The 19,741-nt window shown below is 37.8% G+C and overlaps 1 protein-coding gene and 1 non-coding gene across 5 annotated transcripts in view; one reads left to right on the top strand and one right to left on the bottom strand.

Annotated features, from left to right (window-relative positions):
• Positions 1-19,741, bottom strand: part of Spag16 (sperm associated antigen 16) — a 945,274-nt gene that overhangs the window by 800,859 nt on the left and 124,674 nt on the right. The window lies entirely within an intron of this gene.
• LOC115032531 (U6atac minor spliceosomal RNA) lies at positions 17,773-17,898 on the top strand. The gene has a single exon (XR_003838186.1). It is a non-coding gene; the product is annotated as a U6atac minor spliceosomal RNA (small nuclear RNA).

The raw sequence follows: 19,741 nt of genomic DNA, 5'->3' as shown, positions 1-19,741 counted from the left end.
GCTCCAAATGCAAGGGCAGCCACATTCATTAAAGAGACTTTAGTAAAGCTCAAAGCACACATTGCACCTCACACAATAATAGTGGGAGACATGAACACACCACTCTCATCAATGGACAGATCATGGAAACAAAAACTAAACAGGGACACAGTGAAACTAACAGAAGTTATAAAACACATGGATTTATCAGCTATCTAGAGAACACTTTATCCTAAAACAAAAGAATATATCCTCTTCTCAGCACCTCATGGTACCTTCTCCAAAATTTACCATGTAATTGGTCACAAAACAGGCCTCAACCAATACAAAAATATTGAAATTTTCCCATGGATCATCATGGACTAAGACTGATCTTCAATAACAACATAAATAATAGAAAGCCAACATTCACGTGGAAACTGAACAACACTCTTCTCAATGATTCCTTCTCAATGTCAAGGAAGAAATAAAGAAAGAAATCAAAGACTTTTTAGAGTTTAATGAAAATGAAGCCACAATGTACCCAAACTTATGCAACACAATGAAAGCATTTCTAAGAGGAAAACACATAGCTCTGAGTGCCTCCAAAAAGAAACTAGAGAGAGCACACATTAGCAGCTTGACAACACACCTAAAAGCTCTAGAACAAAAGGAAGCAAATTCACCCAAGAGTAGATGGCAGGAAATAATCAAACTCAGGGGTGAGATCAACCAAGTGGAAACAAGAAGAACTATTCAAAGAATTAACCAAACCAGGAGCTGGTTCTTTGAGAAATCAACAAGATAGAAAAACACTTAGCCAGACTCACTAGAGGGCACAGGGACAGCAACCTAATTAACAAAATCAGGAATGAAAAGGGAAACATAACAACAGATCCTGAAGAAATTCAAAACACCATCAGATCCTTCTATAAAAGGCTATACTCAAACTGGAAAACTTGGATGAAATGGACAAATTTCTAGACAGATGCCAGGTACCAAAGTTAAATCAGGAGCAGATTAATGATCTAAACAGTCCTATATCCCCTAAAGAAATAGAAGCAGTCATTAATAGTCTCCCAACCAAAAAAAGCCCAGGACCAGATGAGTTTAGTGCAGAGTTCTATCAGACCTTCAAAGAAGATCTAATTACAGTTCTTCACAAACTATTCCACAAAATAGAAGCAGAAGGTATCCTATGCAATTCATTCTATGAAGCCATAATTACTCTAATACCTAAACCACAGAAAGACCCAACATAGACGGAGTACTTCAGACCAATATCCCTTATGAATATTGATGCAAAAATCCTCAATAAAATTCTCACTAACTGAATCCAAGAACACATCAAAACAATCATCCATCCTGACCAAGTAAGTTTCATTCCAGGGATGCAGGGATGGTTTAATATATGAAAATCCATCATCGTAATCCATTATATAAACAAACTCAAGGACAAAAACCACATGATCATCTCATTAGATGTGGAGAAAGCATTTGACAAAATCAAACACCCATTCATGATAAAAGTCTTGGAAAGATCAGGAATTCAAGGCCGATACCTAAACATGATAAAAGCAGTCTACAGCAAACCAGTAGCCAACATCAAAGTAAATGGTGAGAAGCTGGAAGAAACCCCACTAAAATCAGGGACTAAACAAGGCTGTCCACTTTCTACCTACCTATTCAACTTGAAGTCCTTGCCAGAGCAATTTGACAACAAAAGGAGATCAAGGGGATGCATATTGGAAAGGAAGAAGTCAAAATATCACTTTTTGCAGATGATATGATAGTATATATAAATGACCCTAAAAATTCCACCAGAGAACTCCTAAACCTGATAAACAGCTTCAGTGAAGTAGCTGGATATAAAATTAACTCAAACAAGTCAATGGCCTTTCTCTACACAAATGGTAAACAGGCTGAGTGAGAAATTAGGGAAACAACACCCTTCTCAATAGTCACAAATAATATAAAATACCTTGGCATGACTCTAACTAAGGAAGTGAAATATCTATATGATTAAAAACTTCAAGTCTCTGAAGAAAGAAATTAAAGAAGATCTCAGAAGATGTAATGATCTCCCATGCTCATGGATTGGCAGGATCAATACAGTAAAATTGGCTATCTTGCCAAAAGCAGTCTACGTAAAATAAGCAGATTCAATGCAATCCGCATCAAAATTCCAACTCAAATTCTAAATGAATTAGAAAGAGCAATCTGCAAATTCATCTGGAATAACAAAAAAACCTAGGATAGCAAAAACTCTTCTTAAGGATAAAAGAACCTCTGGTGGAATCACCATGCCTGACCTAAAGTTGCACTACAGAACAATTTTGATAAAAACTCGATGGTACTGGTATAGCAACAGACAAGTACACCAATGGAATAGAATTGAAGACCCAGAAATGAACCCACACACCTATGGTCACTTGATCTTTGACAAGGGAGCTAAAAGCATAGAGTGGAAAAAAGACAGCATTTTCAACAAATGGTGCTGGCACAACTGGTTGTTATCATGTAGAAGACCGCGAATTGATCCATTCCTATCTACTTGTACTAAGGTCAAATCTAAGTGGATCAAGGAACTCCACATTAGACCAGAGACACTGAAACTTATAGAAGAGAAAGTGGAGAAAAGCCTCGAAGATATGGGCATAGAGGAAAAATTCCTGAATAGAACAGTAATGGCTTGTGCTGTAAGATCAAGAATTGACAAATGGGACCTCATAAAATTGCAAAGCTTCTGTAAAGCAAAAGACACTGTCAATAAGACAAAAAGGCCACCAACAGATTGGGAAAGGATCTTTACCTATCCTAAATCAGATAGGGGACTAATATCCAATATATATATATATATATATAAAGAACACAAGAAGGTAGACTCCAGAAAATCAAATAACCCCATTAAAAATGGGGCTCAGAGCTAAACAAAGAATTCTCACCTGAGGAATACCAAATGGCTGAGAAGCACCTGAAAATGTTCAGAATCCTTAATAATCAGGGAGATGCAATTCAAAACAACCCTGAGATTCCACCTCACACCAGCCAGAATGGCTAAGATCAAAAATTCAGGTGACAGCAGATGCTGGTGAGGATGTGGAGAAAGAAAAACACTCCTCCATTGTTGGTGGAATTGCAAGCTTGTACAACCACTCTGGAAATCAGTCTGGCGGTTCCTCAGAAAATTGGACATAGTACTACTGGAGGATGCTGCAATACCTCTCCTGGGCATATATCCAGAAGATGTTCCAAATGGTAAGAAGGACACATGCTCCACTATGTTCATAGCAGCCTTATTTGTAATAGCCAGAAGCTGGAAAGAACCCAGATGCCCCTCAACAGAAGAATGGATACAGAAAATGTGGTACATTTACACAATGGAGTACTACTCAGCTATTAAAAAGAATGAATTTACGAAATTCCTAGGCAAATAGATGGACCTGGAGGGCATCATCCTGAGTGAGGTAACTCAGTCACAAAAGAACTCAATGACATGTACTCACTGATAAGCGGATATTAGTCCAGAAACTTCGAAAACCAGGATACAAAATACAATTTGCAAAACACATGAAACTCAAGAAGAAAGAAGACGAAAGTCTGGACACTTTGCTCCTTCTTAGAATTCCGAACAAAACACCCATGGAAGGAGTTACAGAGACAAAGTTCATAGCTGTGATGAAAGGATGGACCATTTAGAGACTGCCGTATCCAGGGATCCATCCCATAATCAGCTTCTAAACGCTGACACCATTGCACACACTAGCAAGATGTTGCTGAAAGGACCCTGATATTGCTGTCTCTTGCAAGGGTATGCTTGGGCCTAGCAAACAATTAAGTGGATGCTCACAATCAGCTCTTGGATGGATCATGCCGCCCCCCCTCAATGGAGGAGCTAGAGAAAGTACCCAAGGAGCTAAAGGGTTCTGCAACCCTATACGTGGAACAATATGAACTAACCAGTACCCCCCTCCCCCAAAGCTCGTGTCTTTAGCTGCATATGTATCAGAAGATGGCCTAGTTGGACATCAGTGGAAAGAGAGGCCCATTGGTTGTGCAAAGTTTATATGCCCCAGTACAGGGGAACGCCAGGGTCAAGAAGTGGGAGTGGGAGAGGAAGGGGAATGGGAGGGGAGGGTTTGGGAGACTTATGGGGTAGCACTGGAAATGTAAATGAAGAAAATACCTAATTAATTTTTTAAAAAGGTAGCAAGAAGATTCAAATCTAAAAAAAAAAAAAAAAAAAAAAAAAGAAAACAAAAGAGAAGAAAACAAAAGAAAAAAGAAAGTAGAGTATAAAAATCACTATCACTGTGTGGAAAAAATGTGGGATGAGATCTAGCAGTTTATATTTTATGAAATTTACTGTTCCTGTACTTATATTGTATACCATTATATAGTGTATGTTATATAATGTATATTGTATATTATATATTGTATTCTATATATTATGTAATCCCTTGTAACTAGTAAGTATGTATTGCTTATTACATAGATATTAAGCACTTATTCATTATTTATCATATAATGTATCTTTTATTTTATATTACATATTATTCATTATATATTATGTAGTACATACTTATTATGTTATATATTACATATTGTATTTTTAAATAACATACATTATATATTGTATAACATGTTTATACAGTATATGTTCTATGTTGTTTGGTATATGTTATATATTTTGTTGTATATCATATATCATATATAATATAGATTATAGATTATAAATGAAAGTTTCTAGATTATATTGTATTACATATTATGTTATAAGGTTATATATTATAATATGCATTATATATTTTGCTATATGTCATATATTATGCTACATATTGTATATTTATTATATTATGTTATGTTTGTTATTATACAGTAATTATATGTTATCTACCACATGTTATATATTATATATTATATATTTATTATATACTATATATTATATGTCCCTGTTTTGTGTTATGATATATTTTTGGTAAGTTTTTCATTTAAAGAATTTGAAGGACCAACACCGGAGTAGCTAGGGCGCAGGGTCTGCTGACACTCGCCAGCTACCCACAACACCCGCCACAGGATCTTGGGACTTCTGGTGAGTGGAACACAGCTTCTGCTCCAATCCAATTGTGCGTGGGACCTGAGACTGCATTAGTTAGGGAAGCAGAAAACCAGCCTGAGTGGGGCCACAAGCCTCTTCCGGACTGACCAGCACGGGGGTAGCTAGGGCGAAGGGTCTGCTGACACCCGCCAGCTATCCACAACACCCACCACAGGATTTTGAGACTTCTGGTGAGTGGAACACAGCTTCTGCTCCAGTCCAATCTCGCGGGACCCGAGACTACTTTGGTTGGGGAGGCAGAAAACCGGCCTGAGTAGAGCCACAAGCCTCTTCCGGTCTGACTGTCACCGGGATAGCTAGGGCACAGGGTCGGCTGACACTCGCCAGCTACCCACAACACCTGCCACAGGACCTTGGGACTTCTGGTGAGTGGAACACAGCTTCTGCTCCAATCCAATTGTGCGGGGGACCTGAAACTGCATTAGTTAGGGAAGCAGAAAACCGGCCTGAGTAGGGCCACAGGCCTCTTCCGGCCAGACAAGCACCGGAGTAGCTAGAGCGCAGGGTCGGCTGACACCTGCCAGCTACCCACGACCCCCGCCACAGGATTTTGAGACTACTGGTGAGTGGAACACAGCTTCTGCTCCAGTCCAATCACGCGGGACCTGAGACTGCTTTGGTTGGGGAGGCAGAAATCCGGACTGAGTAGGGCCACAAGCCTCTTCCAGTCAGAAAAGCACCGGGGTAGCTAGGGCCCAGGGTCAGCTGACACTCGCCAGCAACCCACAACATCCACCACAGGATCTTAAGACTTCTGGTGAGTGGAACACAGCTTCTGCTCCAATCCAATTGCGCACGGGACCTGAGACTGCATTAGTTAGGGAAGCAGAAAACCGGCCTGAGTAGGACCACAGGCCTCTTCCGGCCGGACCAGCACAGGGGTAGCTAGAGCACAGGGTCGGCTGACACCCACCAGCTACCCACGACCCCCGCCACAGGATTTTGAGACTGCTGGTGAGTGGAACACAGATTCTGCTCCAATCTTTAAACAGTGACAACGACAACAACTAACCCCAGAGATTACCAGATGGTGAAAGGTAAACGTAATAATCTTACTAACAGAAACCAAGACCACTCACCATCATCAGAACCCAGCACTCCCACTTCGCCCAGTCCAGGGCACCCCAACACACCGGAAAAGCTAGACACGGATCTAAAAGCATATCTCATGATGATGGTAGAGGACTTCAAGAAGGACTTTAATAACACACTTAAAGAAATACAAAGGAACACTGGTAAACAGGTAGAAGACAGTAAAGAGGAAGCACAAAAATCCCTTAAAGAATTGCAGGAGAACACTGCTAAAGAGTTACAAATCCTTAAAGAAAAACAGGATAACATAATCAAACAGGTAGAAGTCCTTAAAGAAAAACAGGAAAACACATCCAAACAGATGATGGAAATGAACAAAACCATACTAGACCTAAAAAGGGAAGTAGACACAATAAAGAAAACCCAAAATGAGGCAACACTGGAGATAGAAACCCTAGAAAAGAAATCTGGAACCATAGATGCAAGCATCAGCAACAGAATACAAGAGATGGAAGAGAGAATCTCAGGTGCAGAAGATTCCATAGAGAACATCGGCACAACAATCAAGGAAAATGTAAAATACAAAAAGATCCTAACTCAAAACATCCAAGAAATACAGGACACAATGAGAAGACCAAACCTACGGATAATAGGAGTGGATGAGAATGAAGATTTTCAACTCAAAGGACCAGCAAACATCTTCAACAAAATTATAGAAGAAAACTTCCCAAATCTAAAGAAAGAGATGCCCATGAACATACAAGAAGCCTACAGAACTCCAAATAGACTGGACCAGAAAAGAAATTCCTCCCGACACATAATAATCAGAACAACAAATGCTCTAAATAAAGATAGAATACTAAAAGCAGTAAGAGAAAAAGGCCAAGTAACATATAAAGGCAAGCCTATCAGAATTACACCAGATTTTTCACCAGAGACTATGAAAGCCAGAAGATCCTGGACGGATGTTATACAGACACTAAAAGAACACAAATTACAGCCCAGGCTACTATACCCAGCCAAACTCTCAATTAACATAGATGGAGAAACCAAAGTATTCCACTACAAAACCAAATTCACACATTATCTCTCCACGAATCCAGCCCTTCAAAGGATAATAACAGAAAAAAACCAATACAAGGACAGGAACCATGCCCTAGAAACAACAAGAAGGTAATCCCTCAACAAACCTAAAAGAAGACAGCCACAAGAACAGAATGCCAACTTTAACAACAAAAATAACAGGAAACAACAATTACTTTTCCTTAATATCTCTTAATATCAATGGACTCAACTCCCCGATAAAAAGACATAGACTAACAAACTGGCTACACAAACAAGACCCAACATTTTGCTGCTTACAGGAAACTCATCTCAGAGAAAAAGATAGACACTACCTCAGAATGAAAGGCTGGAAAACAATTTTCCAAGCAAACGGTATGAAGAAACAAGCTGGAGTAGCCATTCTAATATCTGATAAGATTGACTTCCAACCCAAAGTCATCAAAAAAGACAGGGAGGGGGACTTCATACTCATCAAAGGTAAAATCCTCCAAGAGGAACTATCAATCCTGAATATCTATGCTCCAAATACAAGGGCAGCCACATTCATTAAAGAGACTTTAGTAAAGCTCAAAGCACACATTGCACCTCATACAATAATATTGGGAGACATGAACACAGCACTTTCACCAATGTACAGATCATGGAAACAAAAACTAAACAGGGACACAGTGAAACTAACAGAAGTTATGAATCAAATGGATTTATCAGCTATCTACAGAACAATTTATCCTAAAACAAAAGGATATACCTTCTTCTCAGCACCTCATGGTACCTTCTCCAAAATTGACCACATAATTGGTCACAAAACAGGCCTCAACAGATATAAAAATATTGAAATTTTCCCATGGGTCACCATGGACTAAGACTGATCTTCAATAACAACATAAATAATAGAAAGCCAACATTCACGTGGAAACTTAACAACACTCTTCTCAATGATACCTTGGTCAAGGAAGGAATAAAGAAAGAAATTAAGGACTTTTTAGAGTTCAATGAAAATGAAGCCACAATGTACCCAAACTTATGGGACGCAATGAAAGCATTTCTAAGAGGAAAACTCATAGCTATGAGTGCCTCCAAAAAGAAACTAGAGAGCACACATTAGCAGCTTGACAACACACCTAAAAGCACTAGAACAAAAGGAAGCAAATTCATCCAAGAGGAGTAGACGGCAGGAAATAATCAAACTCAGGGGCGAAATCAACCAAGTGGAAACAAGAAGAACTATTCAAAGAATCAACCAGTCAAGGAGCTGGTTCTTTGAGAAAATCAACAAGATAGATAAACCCTTAGCCAGACTCACTAGAGGGCACAGGGAAGCATTCTAATTAACAAAATCAGATATGAAAAAGGAGATATAACAACAGATCCTGAAGACATCCAATACACCATCAGATTCTTCTACCAAAGGCTATACTCAACAGAACTGGAGAACCTGGATGAAATGGAGAAGTTCCTAGACAGATGCAAGGTACCAAAGTTGAGTCAAGATCAGGTTTATGATCTAAACAGCCCTATATCCCCCAAAGAAATAGAAGCAGTCATTAATAGTCTCCCAACTAAAAAAAGCCCAGGACCAGATGGGTTTAGTGCAGAGTTCTATCAGAACTTCAAAGAAGATCTAATCCCAGTTCTTCACAAACTATTCCACAAAATAGAAACAGAAGGTACTCTACCCAACTCATTCTATGAAGCCACAATTACTCTGATACCTAAACCACAAAAAGACCCAACAAAGATAGAAAACTTCAGATAAATATCCCTTATGAATATTGATGCAAAAATCCTCAATAAAGTTCTTGCTAACCGAATCCAAGAACACATCAAAACAATCATCCATTCTGACCAAGTAGGTTTCATCCCAGGGATGCAGGGATGGTTCAATATACGGAAATCCATCAACGTAATCCAGTATATAAACAAACTCAAAGACAAAAACCACATGGTCATCTCGTTAGATGCGGAAAAAGCATTTGACAAGATCCAACACCCATTCATGATAAAAGTCTTGGAAAGATCAGGAATTCAAGGCCCATACCTAAACATAATAAAAGCAATCTACAGCAAACCAGTAGCCAACATCAAAGTAAATGGTGAGAAGCTTGAAGCAATCCCTCTAAAATCAGGGACTATACAAGGCTGTCCACTTTCTCCATACCTATTCAACATTGTACTTGAAGTCCTAGCCAGAGCAATTTGACAACAAAAGGAGATCAAAGGGATACAAATTGGAAAAGATGAAGTCAAAATATCACTTTTTGCAGATGATATGATAGTATATATAAGTGACCCTAAAAATTCCACCAGAGAACTCCTAAACCTGATAAACAGCTTTGGTGAATTAGCTGGATATAAAATTAACTCAAACAAATCAATGGCCTTTCTCTACACAAAGAATAAACAGGCTGAGAAAGAAATTAGAGAAACAACGCCCTTCTCAATAGTCACAAATAATATAAAATATCTTGGCGTGACTCTAACTAAGGAAGTGAAAGATCTGTATAATAAAAACTTCAAGTCTCTGAAGAAAGAAATTATAGAAGATCTCAGAAGATGGAAAGATCTCCCATGCTCATGGATTGGCAGGATCAACATTGTAAAAATGGCTATCTTGCCAAAAGCAATCTACAGATTCAATGCAATCCCCATCAAAATTCCAAATCAATTCTTCAACGAATTAGAAAGTGCAATCTGCAAATTCATCTGGAATAACAAAAAACATAGGATAGCAAAAACTCTTCTCAAGGATAAAAGAACCTCTGGTGGAATCACTATGCCTGACCTAAAGCTTTACTACAGAGCAATTGTGATAAAAACTACGTGGTACTGGTATAGTGACAGACAAATAGACCAATGGAATAGAATTGAAGACCCAGAAATGAACCCACACACCTACGGGCACTTGATCTTCGACAAGGGAGCTAAAACCATCCAGTGGAAGAAAGACAGCATTTTCAACAAATGGTGCTGGCACAACTGGTTCTTAACATGTAGAAGAATGCGAATTGATCCATTCCTATCTCCTTGTACTAAGGTCAAGTCTAAGTGGATCAAGGAACTTCACATAAAACCAGACACACTGAAACTTATAGAGGAGAAAGTGGGGAAAAGCCTTGAAGATATGGGCACAGGGGAAAAATTCATGAATAGAACAGCAATGGCTTGTGCTATAAGATCGAGAATTGAAAAGTGGGACCTCATGAAACTGCAAAGCTTCTGCAAGGCTAAAGACACCATCAATAAGACAAAAAAACCACCAACAGATTGGGAAAGGATCTTCACCTATCCTAAATCAGATAAGGGACTAATATCCAATATATATAAAGAACTCAAGAAGGTGGACTCCAGAAAGTCAAATAACCCCATTAAAAAATGGGGCTCAGAACTGAACAAAGAATTCTCACCTGAGGAATACCGAATGGCAGAGAAACACCTGAAAAAATGTTCAACATCCTTAATCATCAGGGAAATGCAAATCAAAACAACCCTGAGATTCCACCTCACACCAGTCAGAATGGCTAAGATCAAAAATTCAGGTGACAGCAGATGCTGGCGAGGATGTGGAGAAAGAGGAACACTCCTCCATTGTTGGTGGGATTGCAAGCTTGTACAACCACTCTGGAAATCAGTCTGGCGGTTCCTCAGAAAATTGGACATAGTACTACCGGAGGATCCAGCAATACCTCTCCTGGGCATATATCCAGAAGATGTCCCAAACGGTAAGAAGGACACATGCTGCACTATGTTCATAGCAGCCCTATTTATAATAGCCAGAAGCTGGAAAGAACCCAGATGTCCCTCAACAGAGGAATGGATACAGAAAGTATGGTACATTTACACAATGGAGTACTACTCAGCTATTAAAAAGAATGAATTTACGAAATTCCTAGCCAAATAGATGGACCTGGAGGGCATCATCTTGAGTGAAGTAACACAATCACAAAGGAACTCACACAATATGTATTCACTGATAAGTGGATATTAGCCCAAAACTTAGGATACACAAGATATAAGATACAATTTGCTAAACGCATGAAACTCAAGAAAAATGAAGACCAAAGTGTGGACAGTGTGCCCCTTCTTAGAATTGGGAACAAAACACCCATGGAAGGAGTTACAGAGACAAAGTTTCAAGCTGTGATGAAAGGATGGACCATCTAGAGACTGCCATATCCAGGGATCCATCCCATAATCAGCTTCCAAACGCTGACACCATTGCATACACTAGCAAGATTTTGCTGAAAGGACCCAAATATAGCTGTCTCTTGTGAGACTATGTCGTGGCCTAGCAAACACAGGAGTGGATGCTCACAGTCAGCTATTGGATGTATCACAGGGCTCCCAATGGAGGAGCTAGAGAAAGTACCCAAGGAGCTAAAGGGATCTGCAACCCTATAGGGGGACCAACATGAGGAACTAACCAGTACCCCGGAGCTCTTGTCTCTAGCTGCATATGTATCGAAAGATGGCCTAGTCGGCCATCACTGGAAAGAGAGGCCCATTGGACTTGCAAACTTTATATGCCCCAATATAGGGGAATGCCAGGGCCAAAAGAATGGGAATGGGTGGGTAGGGAATTGGGGGGCGGTATGGGGGACTTTTGGGATAGCATTGGAAATGTAATTGAGGAAAATATGTAATAAAATATATTTTAAAAAAAAGCATTATAAGGAAATGTTTTTTTGACATGTAATGGGATATTCTAATTACAAATTTATGTGTATTATGTAATAAATTACTTATAAAATGGGCATTAAAATAAATATTTAGGTAAACAAAAATTAAATGAATAAACAATTTACTGTAAAAAAAAAAAGAATTTGAAGTATCCATCCTTATCTCTTCTGACTAGTTTTTTCTGATTTATATTTTGACAGATATTAGAACAGGTATACTTTCTTGTTTCTTAGTTCTTCTTGATTTGATTAGTATACATCTTTCATCCTTTTAACAGTCTGGTGGAGTATGATTTTTGGAGGCATCAAAAATATGAATACTGATTTTGCAAACAGTCTGTTAATTGGTACCTTCTTATTAGAGAATTGAGACCATTTATATTGAATTATGATTCAAATATATTTACTAATTCCTGTCATTTTTTATTTTGCAGTGGCTTTTTATTTTGTTTATATGTTCCCTGTGACCCTTTGGATGTGTTAGTAATCTTCAAATTTAAGCATTTCCTCTAGAATCTTCTATAGGTGTGGTTTAGTAGTCAAAAATTCCTTTAATTTCTTTTCATGATGGAAAGATTTTATTTCTCCCTTGATTTCAATAGTTTTGCTGAGTATAAGAGTATAGGCAGACAGATATGGTCTTTGAGACTTGCAATCTTTCCAGGCCTGTCTGTTTCAAAACTGTCTGTTGATAAACTGATGTTAGCTGGGCGGTGCTGGCACATGCCTTTAATCCCAGCACTTGGGAGGCAGAGGCAGGCAGATTTCTGAGTTCGGGGCCAGCCTGGTTTACAAAGTGAGTTCCAGGACAGCCAGGGCTATACAGAGAATCCCTGTCTCAAAAAACCAAAATGAAAAAAAAAAAAGATAAACTGATGTTTTCTAATAGACTTGCTGAGTATATGACTTCACTTTTATTCCTTGCAGCTTTCAATATGTTTTATTTTGAGTTTGTAACATTTTAACTATGTCATGTAGTGAAGTTTTGTAGTATGTAGTGAAAAAACATGTAGATTTTTTTTCTGGTATTGTTTTTCTGGTGTTCTGTAGTCCTCTTGTATTTGATTTGGTATCTCTTTGGCTAAGTTTGGGAAATTTCCTACGGCAAATGTACTGAAGATATTCTTTATGCTGCCAGTGACCTGGTAAAGATGTTGGATCCAGTTTCTCCTTCTGTGGATTGGTCATGAGTATCAGCTTGATAGGACAAATGGAGGTTTCCAATTACACAGTGCCACATGGACAGGGTCCCTGGCTGAGAGGAGTCTGGCAACTGAGAAGTTCTAAAATGAGGAAGATGGTCTAATGACTTACAGGACACCATTCACTCAAATGATAGCATGAACAATTCATGAAATGCATTGAGAGACATGCAAACATGTATACTTAATGTAGAGGACATACTATAACACATTTAAAATATATATTTGTTCAAATAAAAGGAAGTGGGGTCCTGGACCGTGTGAGAACATTTGATCAATAGCACAGTTAACATACAATGGCAGTCCCTTGTGATTATAATGCAGCTGACAAAATGCCATCAACTTCCCTCATTTCATGATGCAGTAGCTGTTGCTGTCTTACAGAGCAATATCTTCCTCATATCTTTATAGTTAAGATGTTATTTTAAAAAAATCTACTGTGTTGTTAGTTGTATTGATGCATGTTGCATGCAGTTGAGCATAGCACACAATTCTTGGAAATAATAAGTGACTTTGACTTTCTGAGTTTCTGAATTACCTAGATTATACTTTTATGCATTAGTTTAGGGTGTTTTTCTTTTATAAATAGAAATGATTACTATGTAACTGTATGCCATGCCAGGCATCACTCAGCCTCAGACATTTCATGCTTGCTAAATCTCTCAAGGCATCAAGCGCCTCCATGGAGTGGCTGACTTTTGCACCCTGGGTCTGTGCAGGAATACATTACACTGCCCTCATAATAACTGATTCCAGTGAGTTTGGCTCTCTCAGAGTGTGCTTCTGCTCTTAATAAATGTGTGTAGGTCATGATAGTAATTAAGTAATATTTATATTACTTATATGTTATATTTTAGTTTTAATTCATTTTGCCTTCTTAACTTTACTATGAGAAATTAAGATCATCTGAAACATTTTAAGAAATTTAATGCTTAAATATCTATGGTTCAGAAAAAAAAAACATATTCCAAAGAATATAAGCATATTTTCTAACTTCATGATATATCCATTTAACATTCTTTTCCTTTTAACACAAATGGGCTTTACTACTTTATTAACAATATAGTTCTTGGCTCAACAATTCTATACTCTAATCACAGCCAGGTTTTCCCATATATTAAGAAGTATGCCAAGAGAGTATTTAGGTATTTAAAACTATAAGTTTCATTAATGGTCCATATTAACAAAGTACATGATTAATTATGCATTCATTCTAATTTCACATATTAATAAAAGTAAACAAAGAATAAGGCTGGAGAGATGTTTCAGCTGTTAAAGAGCATGTTGTGTGAGCAGGAAAACCTGAGTCAGGATCTCAACACCATGTAAAGGCTGAGTGTGGTAGTACATGTCTGCATCAGCAATGCTTGCCGATGTGGCAGAGATAGGGAGGACACTTGAAATTCACTGTCCATTCAGTGGGGCCAAGTGATTATGAGCTCCATTTAATGACATGCCTGTCATTAAAAAGTAAGGTGAAAAATATTTGGCATTGATCTTTCAGCCTCCACATATGTATGCATGGATGAACACATCAAAACAAGTATATAATATATATATATATATATATATATATATATATATATATATATAAAACACACACACACACAATATAGCAATGAGAAGAATCATGGCTCATAGCACTAATTGCTTTTAAACATTTATTTCTTTCTATTAAATAAGATTCTGCTTATAATCTACTTCTTGACCATATTCACCCAGTGGCAGTAACCAAACCCTGAGGTTTTCTTAAATTGAGAGTTAAGGCTACCCACAAATGTCAGTGTTCTGCCATCTTGAAGCCAAGTGTGGGATGGCCATTTGATTTACCTCATTAATTGCCAAAAACATGGGAGTACCTCTGGTCTGATGTCAAGAGACACCAGAACAAGTGTGCCAGTTCTTGGGGCCTGTCCTCTAATAAGAAGGCAAGTGTCAAACCCTTCCAAACCAGATTATTTCTCAAGGTAGCTATAAGGAGTAAAACCCCATTGCTAGCCCAACAGTGGCCATGAAACACATGATATATACGCTTTGCTCAGTTGAGTTACTTAAAGTTTGAGTGAGGTACTTATGCAAATACTAAATTTTAAACTATTGTAAACAAGATCATAAAGAGTAAGAAGTTGGGACAAGTCTTAAATTCTGCTTCCCTGACCAAATATGTCTATTCCTTTTCATCTACAAGCAAAGTTTGCTTGTCAGTAATCTGCTAATTCCCTACCTATCAGAAGTCACCACAATGGATGATCCAACAGACATGTAAAGTGAAGAATTATGCCTGCCTCCTCCTCTTACACAGAACTTTTCTGAACAATGGGAATGAGAACCTGATTCTACTGCATTCCCTTAGATAAAGCTGCCCTTTTGAAAATAGGAGACATACCCAGTGGCTTGCTGCTCACCACACATGTCTGAGGGCAGCCAATGGCCAGAGTTCCTGTTTCCAGCCCTGTATACCATCTTTCTAATTCTTTGGAGGCTATCCTCTTTGCTTTTATACTTCCCAGGAGCATAAATAGTTGCTAAACGAGGTTCAAGCAGTACTTAGGGATGTTGGGGGTCATTTATTTAGCTTCTACTCATTGCTTATGGGTAGCAATTAAACCCATAGGCATTTAATTTTACAATAGATCTTTAAATCATGCCAGTTCACTACTATGAAAAATTATTATAACAACATTGCCAACATTATTTGGCAATAAAGAAGTATAAGAAATTAATTGAAAGATAACAGAATCGATGAGAGGGACATTCATCAATAACGGACATAATATGTTTAAGAAAGTAAGGATGCTCTCCATTAACAGTGACTTTGGAAATAAAGATGTCCCAAGCTTTTATTAATTTCTCACTTAGAAGCACAGAAAGTGAAATCAATAGTAGAAATTTCACTGAGTTTTAGATTATATATCTCTCTGTAACTTTAATTTAAAACTATTGAGTAATCTTTACAAAACAGAAACAAAGAACAAACCTTAGAAAGACTAAATTTGCCTGCAGATATATCCGACTAAGCAAGCAGCTCCCCATTGAGTGACTTGCCAGTTGCCCTGGATGCCTAATAAAGTCTCCAGTTGGCAGGCTTCCAAATCGAAGAATAAGAATGCTTTTTTTGTAACTGAAATTTCAATACAGCTCAGTTGTCCTACCCTAGCTTTAATCTTGTGAAATTGATAATTGCAACTTAATAAAATATTTTAAGTTGCTCAATTTTTTAATTATGACACAAGGTTTTTACACAATAGTAACACATAAAATAATTCTAAATACAAATTTTGTTTTCATTATGACTAGCATTATCACATAATAGTGTTCCAAATCTAAAAACACTCAAAAGACATATAAATAAAATGGAAGTACAGGAAAAATATAAGAGAATATAGAAAAGCGAGTCTCTGGATAGTGACCAAAGTGTCTATTTCTGTCAGTGTTGGGTTCTGCTAGACAATGTCTCATAAAATATCAAGTAAATAAAATTAATAATTCATAATTTTACTATTCAATTTATGACACTTTCCTTAGTAAATGTCACATATTTTGTGATTTGTTTCTGGGTAGAAAGTATGGATAACTGGCTTGTCTCCACACATGTTTCATCTGCCTCCATCTTTTGTAAATAGTGCAAATAATTTACTATTAGAAGATAAACTTGTACCAGAGCCCAAGGGGGAACACCTAATACTCTCCTAAGCATCTGTTTGCTTTTCTACCCATATCTACGTGCCTATCTCTCCTGATAAAATCATAACCAACTCAGGTTCCCATTCTCTGAAGATATCCATGAGGAGCATATGCTTGTGGCTTGGTAACTTGGGTGGTTATAAAGTCCCACTGTAAAATCAATTGCATACACTCTTCTATAAGAGATACTTATTATTAATGTAATCTGTAACCTTTACCTGATTTTTATTAGTGCAAGGTTCAAGGATCTTTCTGATCTTTGAATTTTTAAAAAGGTTGTGTTTGTAACTATTTAGAGGAGAAGTCTGGCATTCAAATGGCAGACATCAGAAAGATAACTCAAATAAATCAATTAATAGTTCATATACATTTTGTAAATTTAACATAAAAGATAAGTCATACAACATAAAAATGTTATCTCCCATTTTATTTTTTACTAAACATGTCAATTCCCTGTCCTTTCTTCCTTGATCCTTGGGGTGGGAGGGCTGGGGTCAAACTCACTGCCTTGTACATGTTAGGCAATTGCTCTGTGAGTGACCTGCTTATCAGTAATCCTACTGCCTGTCATACATTAGCAGAAAAGAAATAAAAATAAATATCGCAGACAACATATTGGGAAGAGAAAATACAAATATTGAACAAGTACAAGTAAATTTCATGAAATAGTAGGAGACAGGAATTTCTATGGAAAGAAACAAAATGGAGGAATAAAGTAAAGGCAGTCAGCACTGAGTAGGCAAGGGTGAGGCATGGGACAAGGCCTCACAGAGAAGGTGGACCTGTAGCGAAGGCTTGAATACTGGGACGGACACAGATGGCCTTAACTCTGAGAGCAGAGAATTCCAGATAGAATAAAAATCAACTTAAAGAAACAAAAGGAAGTGAGATGGTGACATGGTCTGGAAAAAGCAGAGGCCAGAATATCTAAGAAGAGGGGAGGTATGCATGTTATGATAGTTAGAATGAATTGTACATGTTGACACCAAAATTTTAATACAAGTATATCAAAGAATCATAAAGAATATGAACTTTAGTGTTGTATGAAAGGAGAGAAGGTTCGCACTCCCCTTGACAGGAATGGAAGAGGCCCTTGGGCCTAACAACACACATACAGTTAAGGCATTGCCACCTACTTCGTGGCTTCTAACCACTGTTTTTAAAAAAATGAATTTATGAAATTCCTAGGCAAATGGATGGGCCTGGAGGTCATCATCTTGAGTGAGGTAACCCAATCACAAAAGAACTCACACAATATGTACTCACTGATAAGTGGATATTAGCTCAAAAACTTAGAATACCCAAGATATAAGATACAATTTGCAAAACACATGAAACTCAAGAAGAATGGCAACCAAAGTGTGCCCTTCTTAGAATTGGGAACAAAACACCCATGGAAGGAGTTACAGAGACAAAGTTTGGAGCTGAGACTAAAGGATGGACCATCTCAAGACTGCCATATCCAGGGATCCATCCCATGATCTGCTTCCAAACACTGACACCATTGCATACACTAGCAAGATTTTGCTGAAAGGACCCAGATATAGCTGTCTCTTGTGAGACTAGGCTGGGGCCTAGTAAACACAGAATTGGATGCTCATAGTTAGTTATTCGATGGATCACAGGGCCACCAATAGTGGAGCTAGAGAAAGTACCCAAGGAGCTGGGGGGATCTGCAACCCTATAGGTGGAACAACAATATGAACTAACCAGTACCCCCCGGAGCTCGTGTCTCTAGCTGCATATGCATAAGAAGATGACCTAGTCGGCCATCACTGGAAAGAGAGGCCCATTGGTCGTGCAAACTTTATATGCCTCAGTACAGGGGAACGCCAGGGCCAAGAAGTGAGAGTGGGTGGGGGAATGGGTGGGGGAGCGTGTGGGGGACTTTTGGGATAGCATTGGAAATGTAAATGAAATAAATACCTAATTAAAAAAAGAGAGCCCCCCCCAAAAAGAATATGAACTTTAGAAATCCAATCAAAATATATCTCTAGACTGCCGTTTTCTAACCCTATGTTTGATTCATTAAATTCATTAGAAATCATAGCAGGATTATGAAATGATTATTTGTTTTAAATCAGAAATTTTCTAAGGAGATTTAGAAGATGAAAGGATCATAAATTAATTTTTCTTGATCTTAACTCCCCCTGACTTCTACTCTCAAAATGAAAATAGAAAGAAACTTCTAGAGCACCAAGTACATCCTATTAATAGCCTCAAAGGAAAAAAATATTAATGTGGAAGTGGTGTCCTCGAATTTTAGTGATAGAAAGATGTTAGAGTAGACTCTGGTCTGAAAACGTTTACAGCCACCTAAAAGAGAAACATGCTAGCAAACTATCTTTAGAAATAATGATGGTAGATTGATTTTATAAATATAAAATACTACTAGCTTCATGTTCAAAGATGCCAACAATAAGTCATATTGCTATAAACTCTATTAATGAGAGTAGTGCTTATGACATTATTGGCAAGACCTTCTCATATATTGATGCACTGACATAACTCTCCTCTAGTTTTGCCACATGATTAGATTTAAAGCATTAAAGCATAGTTAGTTATTACTGGAGAAGGAATGACTTCATACAAGCTAATTACAAAGTTGAAATACAGTAACTGATTCTTTGCTCTCTATATGGCTACAGAAACAAAACTAGCTAGTAGATTATGCCACCCCAAAACAACAAGTACTTTTCTATTTTATTGGTTCAATACCACAGAAAGGCTTAGAATAGTATGTCATCTAGTTTCTAAGAGTCTTGTGAAAGTATGTTCAGCATGGTTGAAAGGGCTAATTTAAAAAGAACTGAATAAGGACTAGAGAGTTAGCTCAGCAGTTAAAGGCACTAACTGCTCTTCCAGAGGTCCCGAGTTCAGTTCCCAGAATCCACATGGTGGCTCACAACCATCTGTAATGGGGTCTGATAACCACTTCAGCTGTGTCTGAAGATAGCTACAGTGTACTCATATAAATAAAATAAATAGATTTTTAAAAAAAGAAT

The sequence above is a fragment of the Mus caroli genome, unplaced genomic scaffold (assembly GCF_978045245.1).
Source record: "Mus caroli unplaced genomic scaffold, Mus_caroli_1 scaffold_1, whole genome shotgun sequence".
NCBI classification, from domain to species: domain Eukaryota; kingdom Metazoa; phylum Chordata; class Mammalia; order Rodentia; family Muridae; genus Mus; species Mus caroli.
This window is presented reverse-complemented; position numbering and strand designations above follow the sequence as displayed.